The sequence below is a fragment of the Manis pentadactyla genome, chromosome 1 (assembly GCF_030020395.1).
Source record: "Manis pentadactyla isolate mManPen7 chromosome 1, mManPen7.hap1, whole genome shotgun sequence".
Classification (NCBI taxonomy): Eukaryota; Metazoa; Chordata; class Mammalia; order Pholidota; family Manidae; genus Manis; species Manis pentadactyla.
In genome coordinates, this window is record NC_080019.1 from 67,883,448 (window position 1) to 67,898,487 (window position 15,040).

A 15,040-nucleotide genomic window follows, 5' to 3' on the forward strand; every position below is an offset into this window, starting at 1 on the left:
GTTTTTTCAACCTATAGTAAAGGCCTATTATAGGCTAATTTTATATATGTAATTCTCTCTTCCTTTCCCTCTCCCTACTACTCCTTCTCAAAAGGATAGAGTTCTTATTTTGGAGGGAGAGTGCTTAACAAGTAACTGCCTGGTGATTGTTTCACACTTTTTAGTTCAGAACTAAGCCTAATTCCTAAATATCTGATAAATAAAAATAGATAATTTTTTTCCCTTTCGCCTTAGAAGAGGATTGAGTATATACTCCATATTTTTTGTATTACAGTATAGTTTGCAGCATATGTATGTTGATATATATTTATTTACAGAATTAAATGCACATACTATTAGATCAGTTTCTTGTCAGATATCACTAGGGCATCATAGCTTTTTTTTAAAAAGAGCTTGTACAAGAAGTATCAGTGCTCCCCAGTACCTTATCATTCACTTGTGATTACATTTTCAGAGCTTTGTTTTTCTTTTTCCCAGAAATCTATGTGTTTCCTCAGGTTAAAAATACATATTTTAAAATATATTAAAATCCATTGTATTGGTGGTATGTAACTTACAAAATAAACAAACCAGTGGAGAACATATCTTCTAAAGTCAACCCCTTTGAGCATTAACTCTTCTTCTCAGGATGCCGCATATACCATTCGTGACACAAAACAATCTGAAATATAGACCCATTGAGAACAAACCAAGCTTATTCTGTATATGATATTAGTATTAATCAATTTACTTCTTATTTTTAGGCAAAAATAAAGAGAAATTCTAATATTTTCTTACAATACACCAATCAGTTTGTGTTGTACAAAGCACTTTGGAGACTGCTTCAAGTTGAGGAAGGTAAACAGAATTATTTAAGAAAGGAAGCGAAATTAGAAATTAGAAATGCCAAAGACAAAGGAATAATCACATATAAAAACTCATGAGGGCTCAAGAAATCAATTTGTAATGTGAAAGGTATAAAAACAGGATATAATATTACACCTGTTGAACCTTGCCGTGCAAAATATTGGAGACGAGGAAACAGGTTGAATCATAATAATACCAAACACTTATATCATATTTACTATGGTACTGTTGTAAGTACTATATGTATATTTAATCCTCACAACATTTTTATGAGGTAGGTCTTTTATAGTGTTTTACAGATGAGAAAACTGAAGCAAAAGGGTGTGATAAATTTGCCTGAGGTCACACAACTAGTAAATGGCAAAACCAGGAATTAAATACAGACCATCTAGCTCCTAAGGCCATACTTTTAACCACTATCCTATTCTGCCTGCTATATAACTGCAAGTATATAATGTGAAATAGCTGCGGAAAGGGTACTCAAGTAATAGTTGCACTCTCATCACTTGAACATCTTCAGTCATATAATACCTTTCTGTTTTTATTACCAATGTTTTATGACTGACTGAATGAGCTACAGAATTAAACTAGTGTTTCTTTTAGAAAGACTAGTTATAGTTTATTGATTTATATTAAATTTTTTTCGATTGAGTAAACCATTCCATTACATTAGCTGAGGCATCCACTCTCATGAGAAATGCTTAAATGAGATACTCATACACAAAAATATGACTCAACAATAACATTTGTATCAAAGACTAAATCCTCATCTGGATTAGTCATGATCAACTGTGTATTGAGGATGTAATTAACTGTGGCAATTTCAAGATTTTTATTTTTCAATTTAAAAACATCTGTAAAACATGATTTTATACCAATATAAATGAACCACATTCATATTTATTAATAGTATTTAAGAACTATTAAATTATCTAGCTAAAGCCAGGTATTTAAAATTCTATATATCCTTTTTATTTATTGTAGGTAATAACTTGATGTTAAGTAAATGAACTATTGGTCTTTCAAACTTATGTGGGATTAACATATTTTTTATGTTTTTTAATGAGCATTTACAGAACATTTCATGTATGTCCCAACTTTTAGTTAGGAGCTGCAGTATTTAGAGATCATCCAAGTTATATACCTCTAGACAATGAGTTCTTGTTTTAAATGGGGAAAGCTGTGTAAACTCTAATAGCAATAATACCTTGACAAGTTCAATAGTTGAGAAATAGAAGACCCAGTGAGAACCTAAGGATGATGTCATTATCTGAGCTTTGAGGTCTTCACAAATTATTTAGCCCTAAAACTAGGTCTTTAAAAATTAATAGAAGTTCACCAGAAAAAAACAGAAAACAGGAAGATGGAGTTTAGAATGTATAGGAGGAAACAGATACAAAGCTGGAGAGAGTGAGTAATAGCCTTGTAGACTAGGCCAAGGAAATTGGATTTAATACTCATAAATAAGCACAAAATTATTGTGCTTCTGAATATAAAGATAGTATCCTAGATAAATGCTAGAGATACAGAGGTGAGTAAGGTGTGAGCTTTGAAAATTACAATAAAATGTTTATGGCATTGACTTACAAAATTGTTTTTTCCAGATATATTTTTACATTATTTCTTAATTGGTGTATATTGGCTCTATGGGCCACTTTGAATTTCCCAGTACTTTAAAAAATCTGAGGTTTTACCAGAAGGAAGAGTTATCTTAGGCTTAATTAGCAGAGGTCTGATAATAAAGAGCAATTTCTCTTTCATTGCATTGTAGAAGTCAGACAAAATAATCTAAATAATCTTTATGGTTATTTTTTGTTAAAGGCATACGAGAACTTAAAAACAGAAGTTCAAACAATATATTTAGTGATAAATTATATTTAGGCCATTCAGAGTAGTATTTCATAAATATTTTTCCACTGGATCCTTTTCCTTATTCCCCTGGCACACTGTTCTTATGCATTCTGACTTTTTGAGGAAAATAAAAATGAAAAAATTTTCCAATCACCATGACTTGTAGATTCACAGATAGGATTTTACATTTTAAACACTGATTATAACATTGTGATAATTTAGAAAATGGCACTCCAGAATTTGGAATTCCTTCTAGTGATTTCAGGAATGAGTTATCCTCAGATAGTTTCAAACACTTCTTAATGAACCTATTTTTAAAACGTGTCATTTGATATATACCAAAGAACATATGTAAAATGTAATATATGTAAATCTGCCACTCCCAGCATAGAGCTGATACTACTGAAATACCTGGGTGCTCTTCCACTCTCCCATTCCAGTGTTTCTCCTCAAAGATAATCAAGATCTTGAATTTTATAAACATTTTCTTTATAAACCCATTGACAGATCCTTAAAGAAATGTTTGTAAAGGTCCATGGATAAGAGTACAGGACAGATATTTGGCGTTACTTCATTTAATTGTTGCCATTTTGGGGCAGGACATTTTAAAAAGGAGTGATATTGGCAGTTGTGTTACTACTCTCTGACTTTACATATTTTCCTCATTTCTGTGACTTGTCAAAATTTATAATTGATTAAGGGAATAAATGTAGGGATCTCTTAGATATCCTTACTATTATTTTAGATCCATATTGATCTTTTTATGTGTGGTGATTCACTCATGTGATGAAGAAATATTTTGAGTGTTTTTTAAACATTCCAGGCATTGAGGAAATGGCGCTGAATAAACCAGGCAAAAATCCCTCTGCCTCATAGAATTTACATTTTAGTTGGGGGGGAAATCCAATGAATAAAATATACATAGGCAAAATATTATGTATGACAAGTGATGATAAATGCTATGCAGAAAAATTTTAAAAAGAGGAGGAGGTTGGGAGGGGAAGGAATATTTTTTAAATAGGATGGTTAGGAAAATTTAAGAATGTGACTTCAAGCAAAGACTTGAAACAGATGATAGAACAACCATGCATATATCTGGGGGAAGAGAAAGTTTCAACAAGGACAAATGGCTCTGAGGTAGACACATACCTAGGGTAGTAAAGAGACAGAGTGGTAAAGCAGTCTGATGTATATATTGCATTTGATTGTTGTGTTCTCAGTGCTTTTACAAAATATGAAACAGTTCCTCCTTTTTTTCCTCATGACATTAACTTTTAGATGACAACAACCTAGTTGTTATTTAAAGTATCCCATATTTTAATTTTTCTGAAATTTTTTCCCCTCATGTGTCTAACTTGTTCCTTTATCTCCTGTACTGTGTAAATGAAAGGTCTAATGACTTCATTACATTTATTCATTTTTTACAAGAAAATTTCATAGGTGATGTTGGGTATTTCATATTGTGTCACAGTTAGTAGCACATGTCAGGTTGTCCTCTTACTATTAATGCTAAGATTGAGTACTTGTTTCAGGTAATGACCATTAAATCTTTTTGTCAAGTACTTTTCCCTTTGCAAGTATCAAATAATTTGGCCCTTTGTTAAAATTCTGCTTATACCAACTTGCCACTCAGTGGTTTAAATATTCATTGATCTATTCCTGAAATTTTGGATTTATTTTGAATGTAGAAGGAAGTGTGGCCTGAAGTCTGGAAATAGGGTATTCTTTATCAGTCATTTAAGAACTAAACACAGAGCAGACAGTAGTGATTTTACAGCATCTTACTACGCTGATGGACAGTGACTGTGAAGGGGTATGTGGGGGGGACTTGGTGAAGGGGGGAGCTTAGTAAACATAATATTCTTCATGTAATTGTAGATTAATGATACCAAAATTAAAAAATTTTAAAAAAAGAACCAAAGAATTTTTGTGTCTTATGGGGCATATTAATTAGGCATCCTTAAAAAAGAGTTATGCCTCCTACAGGGAGTTGGGGCAAATCAGTCTGTCTTTGTTTCCTGGTATGAATAAAAATACCCAGTAAACCAAACCAGAAACAGAGGTTTTTGCCCACCAGTTACTTACTTCAGTAAATTTTACTTCCTCAATATTTGAATATCACATTCCTCCCATTTTGCCCATCATTACCATCTTAAACTCTACATCCCTCATCCTCCTTTTGTTTTTGGATCTACTACAACATAAGTATCCTTGCTCCTTTCCTTTACCTTTTTACCTTTGACTCTTCTCCACATTGGAACCAGAACTATGTTTTAAAGCTCACATCTGTTCATGATACTTTCTTGCTCAGAACCCTTCAGTGGCCACTCATTGCCTCCAGGTTTAAGTTTGGCTTTCCTAGCCTTCTTTATATAAAGAAGACTTCCTGTATGATCTGGCACCCTCTTTCTTTGGTTACCACCACAAAATCTGTCTTAAGTTGCTCTATAGTTCCATTGTTGTACTTTTGTTCATAGACCTTTGCTAGGGTTATTGCCTAAAATGCTTTGACCCTGTTTCCCATGCCCATTGCCTGTGGAGAACTGACATTCTTTTCTAAGTACTATTACTCTTATAAAATTCCTATCACTGTGTCTGATTCGCTTATTTGTGCGTGTGTGTGTGTGTGTGTGTGTGTGAACGCACATGCACACCTGTCTGTCTGCCTTCTCAATTAAGGTAGTTCCAGGCTGCATGGGGGAAGTGAGGAAAAGTTTGTCAAAGAGTATAAACATACAGTTGCAAGATGAGTAAGTTCTGGAAATGTAATATACGGCATGGTAATTATAGTTAATATATACTTGAAAATTGATATGGGAGTAGATCTTAAATGCTTTTGTCCCCCAAAAAGAAATGGGTTAGGAGGCCTGGAGAGCCAGCTGCGGTGAGGACATAGACTAACTCCTCACAGAGAGACAGCTCAAACTCAGCAAATGTTCATCTAGTATTTTTCCAGGTTTAAAAAAGTATATAATGGGCTTTGGGGCGGGGCACGGGTGCCCGGGGTGGAGGAGCCAGGAGGCAGGAGGTGGGAGGCACCGCCATTTAAGTGAACTCCCTCCCTCCTCCAGCCACCCGGTCTGGCACTGGCTCTGTCCCAATCCCCGGCCTGGACCGCTTGGGCCTTACCCCGCCGAGCAGTCCGCCGGGCACGCGGGCAGCCTCCAAAGCATCCCAAGCCCATGAGGGCAGCGCGCCCAGTTGCCAGCGCAGATTAGACAGAGATCTCAGCTCCCCAGGAGGAGCAGAGGATCAATGCGGTTCAAGAATTGATTCCAGAGGTTCATGAACCACCGGGCCTGAGCGAATGGCTGCTACAAACTGACTTGTTTTGAACATGCTGCTAACTGCTACACACACGCCTTCCTCATCATGCCGGCCATCCTGGGCAGTGCCCTGCTCCATCAGCTGTCTGATGACTGCTGGGAAAAGATAACAGCCTGGATTTATGAATGCTTCTGTGCCCTCTTCATCATTTCCGCAGTATTTCACATTGTTTCATGGAAAAAGAGCCACTTAAGGACAGTTGAACATTGTTTTCACATGTGTGATAGAATGGTTATCTACTTCTTCATTGCTGCTTACTCTCCATCGTTAAAGCTCCATGAACTTGGACCCCTGGCATCTCATATGTGTTGGTTTATCCCGCTCATGGCAGGTGGAGGAACCATTTATGTATTTCTCTACCATGAAAAGTATAAGGTGGTTGAGCTCTTTTTCTATCTCACAATGGGGTTTTCTCCAGCCTTGGTGGTGACATCAATGAATAATACCGATGGACTTCATGAACTTGCCTGTGGGGGCTTGATTTACTGCCTGGGAGTCGTTTTCTTCAAGAGCAATGGCATCATTCCATTCACCCATGCCATCTGGCACCTGTTTGTGGCTATGGCAGCTGCAGTGCATTACTACACCATTTGGAAATATCTTTACTGAAGTCTGACAGACTTCCTGTGACATTTATGACCAATCTGTACTAGGTCTCCAAACCAGTATTATTTCAGTTATGGCACTTGGGAGTGAGGGTAGAAGCTGAGAATTGCACAGAGGAAAAAAAAAGAAGACAACTGCACTGACTTTCTTTGTTCTTTGAAATATGATTACTGTGAAAGTTATAAAGCTGTGTTCTGGAATGTTCCCCCTCACAGCAAGTAAATAAGGTAGTGAGTTAATTATTTATTCCATTCCACTATCATGAAGGACTCTGGATAGACTTGGCTAGCTGATGTTTACAAACCAGAATTTTGTATTTTAATTTTACAGATTTTACTACATGATTTTTTAAAATTACTAGGTCAGATTGCAAAAGTCAGTGCAAAAACAAAGCTTCCTTTTTAAGACAAAATTGTTTCTATCACTTTCCCACTAGCTGTGTGAATAATCATGGACAGAACATACACTACTTCTATCATGTTTCATCTTGGCCTAATAGCATAGTTATTTTTTAAATAGAACCTTTGGTTTTTTGTAAATTTTTGAAGACTATTTCATTGAAGCTCGTCTTTGCGGTTCCTCATTCACATGAATTTTTTCAGCAAGCTGTCAACATTATACAAATGAACAAACATTATACCTCTTAGGACAGTTTTATTAAGCATGGAGAAATTGCCAATTTTTTAAAAAACTGCAGTTTTCCAAACTTTTCTGCCAACCTCTGACTCTGAATTCTTTGCTGCTTTGGGACATATACCTGACCTAGTTGGGTTTACCAGTGATGGAAAAGTATTTCGATATCATTCACTTTTTCAAAAAGATTCAACTTTCCCTCGATGCCTTTGCCACGTTTTCTTCAGGGTCCCTTTCAACAGCAGGTGACTGTTCACATCTGTGTCAGGAGAGCATTGCTGTGTTGGCCAAACCCTGAAAACCCCAAAGACCAACACAAATTACAGTGATTACTAATATTGCCTGTTTGGTGCCCAATGGTCAAGTCATTGTCACTTAGCTTTGTATTACCAGTTTTGATATTCATTATCAGTTGTCGACTTAGATGCATAAATGCTCATTTCTAGCTTTCCTCTGTATCTCCCACTATACTTTCTTCTTTTCCATAGAAAAAATATTTAAAGCATTGTTGGAAAGAGAGAAACTCATGTTTGTTGTCCATGGGTTACATCCTTACTCAGTGGAGTCGTATTTAATATATTATTTTGGTTTTCCCTCAGTGTCTTATATTAAGATTAACATATTATTTGCTTTGTTGATGAATATCCTATTTGTGTTTTAATACATGAGATAACCTTGCCTTTAGATCTGGTGCTGATATTGACTGTTTTCTAGTAATGGGTTTGATTTGACAATACATGTAGGTTTACTCATTGAAATTTTGTACGGATGTGGCTTTAAAACAGTTTGTTTTGTGGGCGTATGTTTAGAACGCACTGATTTTGGTGAGTTATACGGGAATGAGGAACAGAAGAACTGATACTTGCTGGTAAATTCTTAAAATAGGAAAGGTACCCAGTAATTACACCAACAAGACTACCCCTCTCTGCATGATTCTGAACATCTGCATGCCTGTTGTTTTATTGTGTGTGTTTTATTTTTAATATATTAACTTTTGTGGATTCTTTTAAAGTCTGTTCAAAAGTAACACTGTCAAAACCACTAAGATGTTTGTAAAAACTTGTGCTGTAGACTAGAATAAAACTGTTTCTTGGGTTTGTAAAAAAAAAAAAAAGAAAGAAAGAAATGGGTACTATGATGGAAAGGAGGTGTTATCTTAATTCTATGGTAGTAACATTTTGCAATATAGAAGTGTATCGAATCAACATGGTTTTTTTTGTTTTTTTGTTTTTGTTTTTGATAATTATTTTTTATTGAAGGGTAGTTGACACACAGTATTACATTAGTTTCAGGTGTACAACACAGTGATTCAACTTTTATATACATGATAATTCTAGGTACCAGCTATCACCATACCAAGTTGTTACAATATTTTGACTATATTTCTTATGCTATACATTACATCCCGGTTACTTATTTATTTTACAATTGGAAGTGTGTATATATGAATTTTTTTTTTTTTTGTGAGGGCATCTCTCATATTTATTGATCAAATGGTTGTTAACAACAATAAAATTCTGTATAGGGGGGTCAATGCTCAATGCACAGTCATTAATCCACCCCAAGCCTAATTTTCGTCAGTCTCCAATCTTCTGAAGCGTAACGAACACGTTCTTACACGGAGTACAAATTCTTACATAGTGAATAAGTTACATGGTGAACATTACAAGAGCAGTCATCACAGAAGCTTTCGATTTTGCTCATGCATTATGAACTATAAACAGTCAGTTCAAATATGAATATTCATTTGATTTTTATACTTGATTTATATGTGGATACCACATTTCTCTCTTTATTATTACTATTTTTAATAAAATGCTAAAGTGGTAGGTAGATACAAGATAAAGGTAGAAAACATAGTTTAGTGTTGTAAGAGAGCAAGTGTAGATGATCAGGCGTGTGCCTGTAGACTATATGTTAATCCAAGCTAGACATGGGCAATAAAACATCCACGTATGCGGAAGATTTCTCTCAGAACGGTGTGGGGAGGTTCTAAGCCTCACCTCTGTTGATCCCCATTTTCTCACCTGATGGTCCCCCTGCGACTGTGCCTGTCTTAGGTTGTTCCTCCCTTGAGGAATCTTACCCGTCTCTGGCTAACCAGTCATCTTCCGGGGCCATACAGGGAAATGTAAAGTTGGTAAGTGAGAGGGAAGCCTTATTGTTTGAAATGGTTAGCTTTTTACTTCTTTGCATATTTATGCCCTGTGGCTTCTATGCCCAGCATTTGTCTTGAGGTGTCTTTACCACTTGGAAGAATTATGATACTCGGTAAATTCGATATGTGGCATGAATTCTATTTAAGGGTTTTAATTAGGAAGGAAGAAGAAAAGCTATAGAAGTAGCAGGCGGAAGAAAACATGGGAAGATTGATTATTTCTTTGACATATCTTCTTGTAGAGTAACTTCAGCATGTATAGGTTTTAAACTACTAATTAAATTGTGCACACACATTAACATAATAGGAGTACAGTTACGTAACCAAAGCATACCTGTAATTACCAGCCATCTCCAGTGAAACCAAGAAAACCAGTTAGGCACCTTAGGCATTTGTGAAAACTTACCTATGATATGGTGGATATTGTCCAACTGAACTTGAACAGTCTGAGAGAAATCAGACAAATTAAAACAACCCATTCCTGGGGACTGTTCACATCCCATATGTTCTTTTAACAGTAAATAGTCTGTAGTTGTAAGATTTTGGAGCGCTACAATTTGCACTTCTCCTAATTCTTGGTTGAGTTCCAACAGTATAGATCCAGTCAAATTTGTTGTTTTACTGTATGCACAGGCCAGCTTAGATATCTCCTTCTTCATTCCCATGGCAAGTCCAGGAACTGGTGGGATGAGTGCATCTACAGCTGTAGCAGTGCGTGGATCTTTGTTGGGGTTTTTTGATGATCATCTTCTGGCATGAGTCTTCCTGAGAGTGCTGATGTTGGAAGTTCTTTTTCATATCGTATCTTAGTTCATTTTCGGGGTAGCCAAATTAGGCTTTGATCCTCTGTATAAACACAAACAGACCCTTTGCCTACACTTTTATATGCCCTTTATATCATTGTGTAGAACTCATTGGAGGTGACAACATGTTTTTTATACCTTAAACTTAATGTATATCAGCTATATTTTTGGGAAAAAATATTAGAAGTTCTTAGAAAAAGATCCTTCTTTTGCTCATCTTTGTATGCCAAGGAACTGGTATAGTGCCTGGAGCATATTTGTTGCTCAATAAGTACATGAATAGATGGTTGGGTGAGTAGATAGTTATCCAAATAAGTGTTTGCAAGTCACTATTTTAAGGAATAGTGCTGTGTATATCTTTGGGTAAGTCTGTTGAAATAGATAACCAAAAAGGCAATGTTTCACCAAAAAAAGGTAACTTTTTTTGTGACATTGTTCACCAGCTGGGTTCAAAATCAATTCTCTTGTATTTACTCCTAATAAAGTGTTTTATCTCTTTAGATATCCACAATTTGTGACCAAATTGAGTTCCTAAATATCAATGCTTAGATTAGGTAGTTGGCCTCTTCTGTTAGCTGCATAAGCTCTGCCTTGCAGCACACACCTCTCATTAGATTGTTCTCATCCCAGTCAGAAGCTCTAAAATTTTCTAGTTTCTGTTGCTAGCTCTTTTCTCCAAAGCTTGGTGCTCCCCTCTCCTCCCCATCAGCGTCTCCAAAACTTCTAAAACAGCCTTTTCCATTAGATAGACTTCTCCATTAGATGCTTGTCTCTCCATTTGGAAGCAGAACCCCAAAGTTCTTCCTTGGAAGAGCATTTACTAGACAACACTTCTGTTCTCTGAGGTTCCTATAGTAAACCAGTGAAGTTCCATTGTAGACTAGAGAATACACGGATTCTACAATCCCAGACCAGAACCATGTAACTTTGTTACCTAGGACAAGTTCTTAAGATCTTACTGTATTCTTTATATATACCAATATCACTACAGTATATAATACAAGATTATATATGTGACAAGTACATACCATATAAATGGTAGATATGTAATGTTATATTTTGCTACGTGGAGATCTCGCCCCATGTATTCACCTGAACATACTTGAAGGACTTGCTTTCTTACTAGACCTTTTTGGTTTGGTCTATGTTATTCTTCTTGCAGATTTCTACCTAATAGTCTTCCTAAAGCTTCTGTCTGCTTTTCTATACCTGTTTCTTATTTGATATAGTTTACCTTTTCATTACTTATTCAATAAATTCCTTGTGCAAAGTGTCACAATAAGACCACCCCCAAAGAACTTTAATACTAGTTGTGGATAAGTGTTTAGGCTACTTAAGTATTATCTTTATTATCATTATTTCACTTTCTTACCTCTCCTGAAAAAAGAAATTACTGCTTTTTGAAGGAACCTTGTTTTCAATACTCCACTGCCTGCCATTAACTAGGCGGTTCTTTTTACATGGCATTTGTAAGTGTGTATAACAAGGCGAAGTTTATATGTAGTTCTAGAGTAAAAGCAAGAAACTGCCTTTTGAAGTGGATGCAGGAGATTATTAGCACATGATAAGAAAAGTTAAAGGGACAAAATGATGTACATTGTCAGTCTAGTTGGGAATTGAACTAGGTTAGTGCTCTACTCTTGCTGTCACCATCTTTAGTGTACCAGATGATTCAAATTTCCCTTGTGGTGGGCTTCTGTTGCTTTGTGCTTTGGGTACCAGAGGGGTTTTCTTAGTGTTCACACTGCATCCTAAGCTTTCAGTTTTCTATGCATTCCTTTGCCACAGAGCACTTCTGCTCCACAGTTTTTCTCTCCCCCACCTAGTGGTAGACTGGTATTTACTATTGTCTGGTACTGTGGTAAAGTCATGGAGATTCTCTGTTGTCCTAAGCCCTGCCTAAGTCTTAAGCATGCCTTGTGTGCCAGAGCCACTGAGGGACCTTCTTAGCTTTCCTGGACCTCCTTCCTATAGTACTTTAACTCTGCCTTATGTATGTGGTTGGTCTTGAGTGGGGTTTTACTACTTTCCCTCTTTCCCCCAGGTAGAGGATTTTTTCTTCTACCCTTCTCCTAGCTGCAGTGGGATGTACCTAGCATGTACCTGTTTCATGGTAGTGACTCAGTTTGCTTACTCTGCCCCATCAGATGAAGCCTTCTGATTTTTAAGAGAGAAAGATCTGGAGAAGTGATCCGGGATTCTTACCTTTTCCCGCAGCAACTGAAGATCATCCCTTGTAGGCCTGTACCACCAAGAGAGGTGCTCTCTGTTCTTCTCTGTGTTAGGCTTTTATTGTAAGTACCCAATTAAGACCTGTGGAAAATAACTTTTGAGTAAGTGCGAATTCCTTGTTATTCTACACTGACAAGCTAGCCCACATGTCATCTTTGGCAGTTTATTTTAATTTTAATTGATTTCTTCTTACCCGTTTTTATAGTGGCCACCTTTTCTTCCAAGGCTCTGCCACAGATTGATAGAGTTTGTGTGTCTTATTGGAGGGCTTATGATTTGGAATTCAAGTTCCTACAGCTAAAGTTGGGCTCAAGAAAAGTTATGGATTTTGGGGGGTTGATTCAGGTCATTATCATTGTTGTAGACTTCCGGATCTTAAGTAGAAGCCAAATAGTAGGAAACCCTCTCAAGTTACTCTTTTTGCTTTTCATGTTTTTATTTTTAATACAAAAATCACTTTTATGTGGTTGGATTTGTTGGTCTTTCATGACTCTGGCTTTTATATTGTATTAGGAAAAACTTCTAGAATATTCTCAGTCTGAGAATAGTCTCCTATGTTTTCTTTCTTTTTTTGGTTGAATATTTTTAAGTGTTTTGATTCACTAGGAATTTATTTTGATGTAAAGTGCAGCTTTTTTATTTCCTAACAGCCAGTTGTACCAAAATCATTTACTGAATAATTCATCTTTTTCGACTGCTCATAATTCTACTATAACAGTAGGAATGGATTTGTCTGTGAGGAACAAATTTATCTAACAGCTTTAATTCAGTTTATTTGTCTCATGCAAAATAAATCTGGGAGTACACAAGGCATGGTTGGTATTGCAACTCTCAGAGCAAAAATCTAATTTTCCATTCTTCTCTCTATCATTATTTATCTTCATACTTGTCCCCTCATGGTTGCAAAATGGCTGTTGAACACCCAACAACCACACATGAGTTTCAGATCGGTGAAAGAGGAAGGGAAGATGGCAAAAGAGGTCAGACTAACCTAGCCTGTACATTTTAAAGGGCTTTTCCAGAGCCTTCTAACAATTTACAATTGATCCTTAAACAATGCATTGGTTAGGAGTGCTGACCAGCCCCACACAGTTGAAAATCTATGTGTAACTTTTAACTTCCCAAAAACTTAACTACTAATAGCCTGCTGTTGACCAGAAGCCTTATCAATAACATAAGACAGTCAGTTAACATTTTGTATATTATGTGTATGATATACTATATTCTTACAATAAAGGAAGCTACAGAAAAAAAAAAGTTTGATATTGCCACAAAAACAGACCCACAGATCGATGGAACAGAATAGAGGGCCCAGAAATAAACCCACACATATATGGTCAGTTAATAAATGATAAAGGAGCTGTGAATATACAGTGGGGATAAGACAGTCTCTTTAATAAATGGTGTTGAGGAAACTGGACAGCTACATGCAAGACAATGAAGCTGGATTACTGTCTAACTCCATACACAAAAGTAACCTCTAAATGGATAAAAGATATAAAAGTAGGACAAGAAACCATAAGATTCTAGAAGAAAACAGGCAAGAATCTCATGAACATCAGCATGAGAAATTTCTTTATAGATACATCTTGGACAAGAGAAACAAAACCAAATATGAACAAGTGGGACTACATCAAACTAAAAAGCTTCTGTAGAGCAAAGGACACCATAAACAAAACAAAAAGGCAACCTACAGTATGGGAAATATATTCATAAATGATATGTTCCATAAGGGGCTAATATCCAGCCTCAACACCAAAAAAACCCCAAATAACCTGATTAAAAAATGGCCAGGGGACCTAAATAGATGTTTTTCCAAAGAAGAAATATAGACAGCCATCAGGCACATAAAAAGATGCTCCAAATCATTAATCGACAGGGAAATGCAAATCAGAAACAAAGTGAGATATGACTTCACACCAGTCAGAATGGCCACTATCCAAAAGACAAGAAATAACAAGTGTTGATGAGGAGAAAAGGGAACCCTCCTACACTGTTGGTGGGAATGTAAATTGGTGCAGCCACCATGGAAAGCAGTATGGAGGTTCCTCAAAAAACTAAAATCAGAAATACTATATGACCCAGCAATCCCACTTATGGAACTTTACCCAAAGAACATGAAATTATTAATTTGAAAAGATACATCCACCATTATGTTCATTGCAACATTATTTACAATAGCCAAGATACGGCAGCAGCCAAGTATTCATCAGTAGATGAATGGATAAAGAAGATGTGGTTCATTACAGAATGGAAATAGTTTATTATTCAGCCATAAAAATAAATCCTGCCATTGTGACAACATGGATGGACTTAGAGGGTATTATACTAAGTACAGTAAGTCAGGCAGAAAAAGACAAATACAATATAATTTCACTTAACAAGTGTAATCTGAAAGCAAAACAAAATGAACAAAACACCAGTAGATTCAAAAACACTGAAAAGTGACTGGTGGTTACCATAGGGGAGAGATTGGCGTGGGTGGGTGAAATAAGTGAACAGGATAAAGAGGCACAAAATCTCAATTGTAATAGAAATTAGTCATAGGGATAAAAGTACAGCATAGAGAATGTAGTCAGTAGTT

General features: G+C 36.1%; 1 protein-coding gene and 1 pseudogene across 2 annotated transcripts in view; both read left to right on the top strand.

Annotated features, from left to right (window-relative positions):
- Window positions 1–15,040, top strand: part of STAG1 (STAG1 cohesin complex component) — a 463,391-nt gene that overhangs the window by 280,868 nt on the left and 167,483 nt on the right. The window lies entirely within an intron of this gene.
- On the top strand, window positions 5,332–8,666 carry LOC118908252 (monocyte to macrophage differentiation factor-like; annotated as a pseudogene).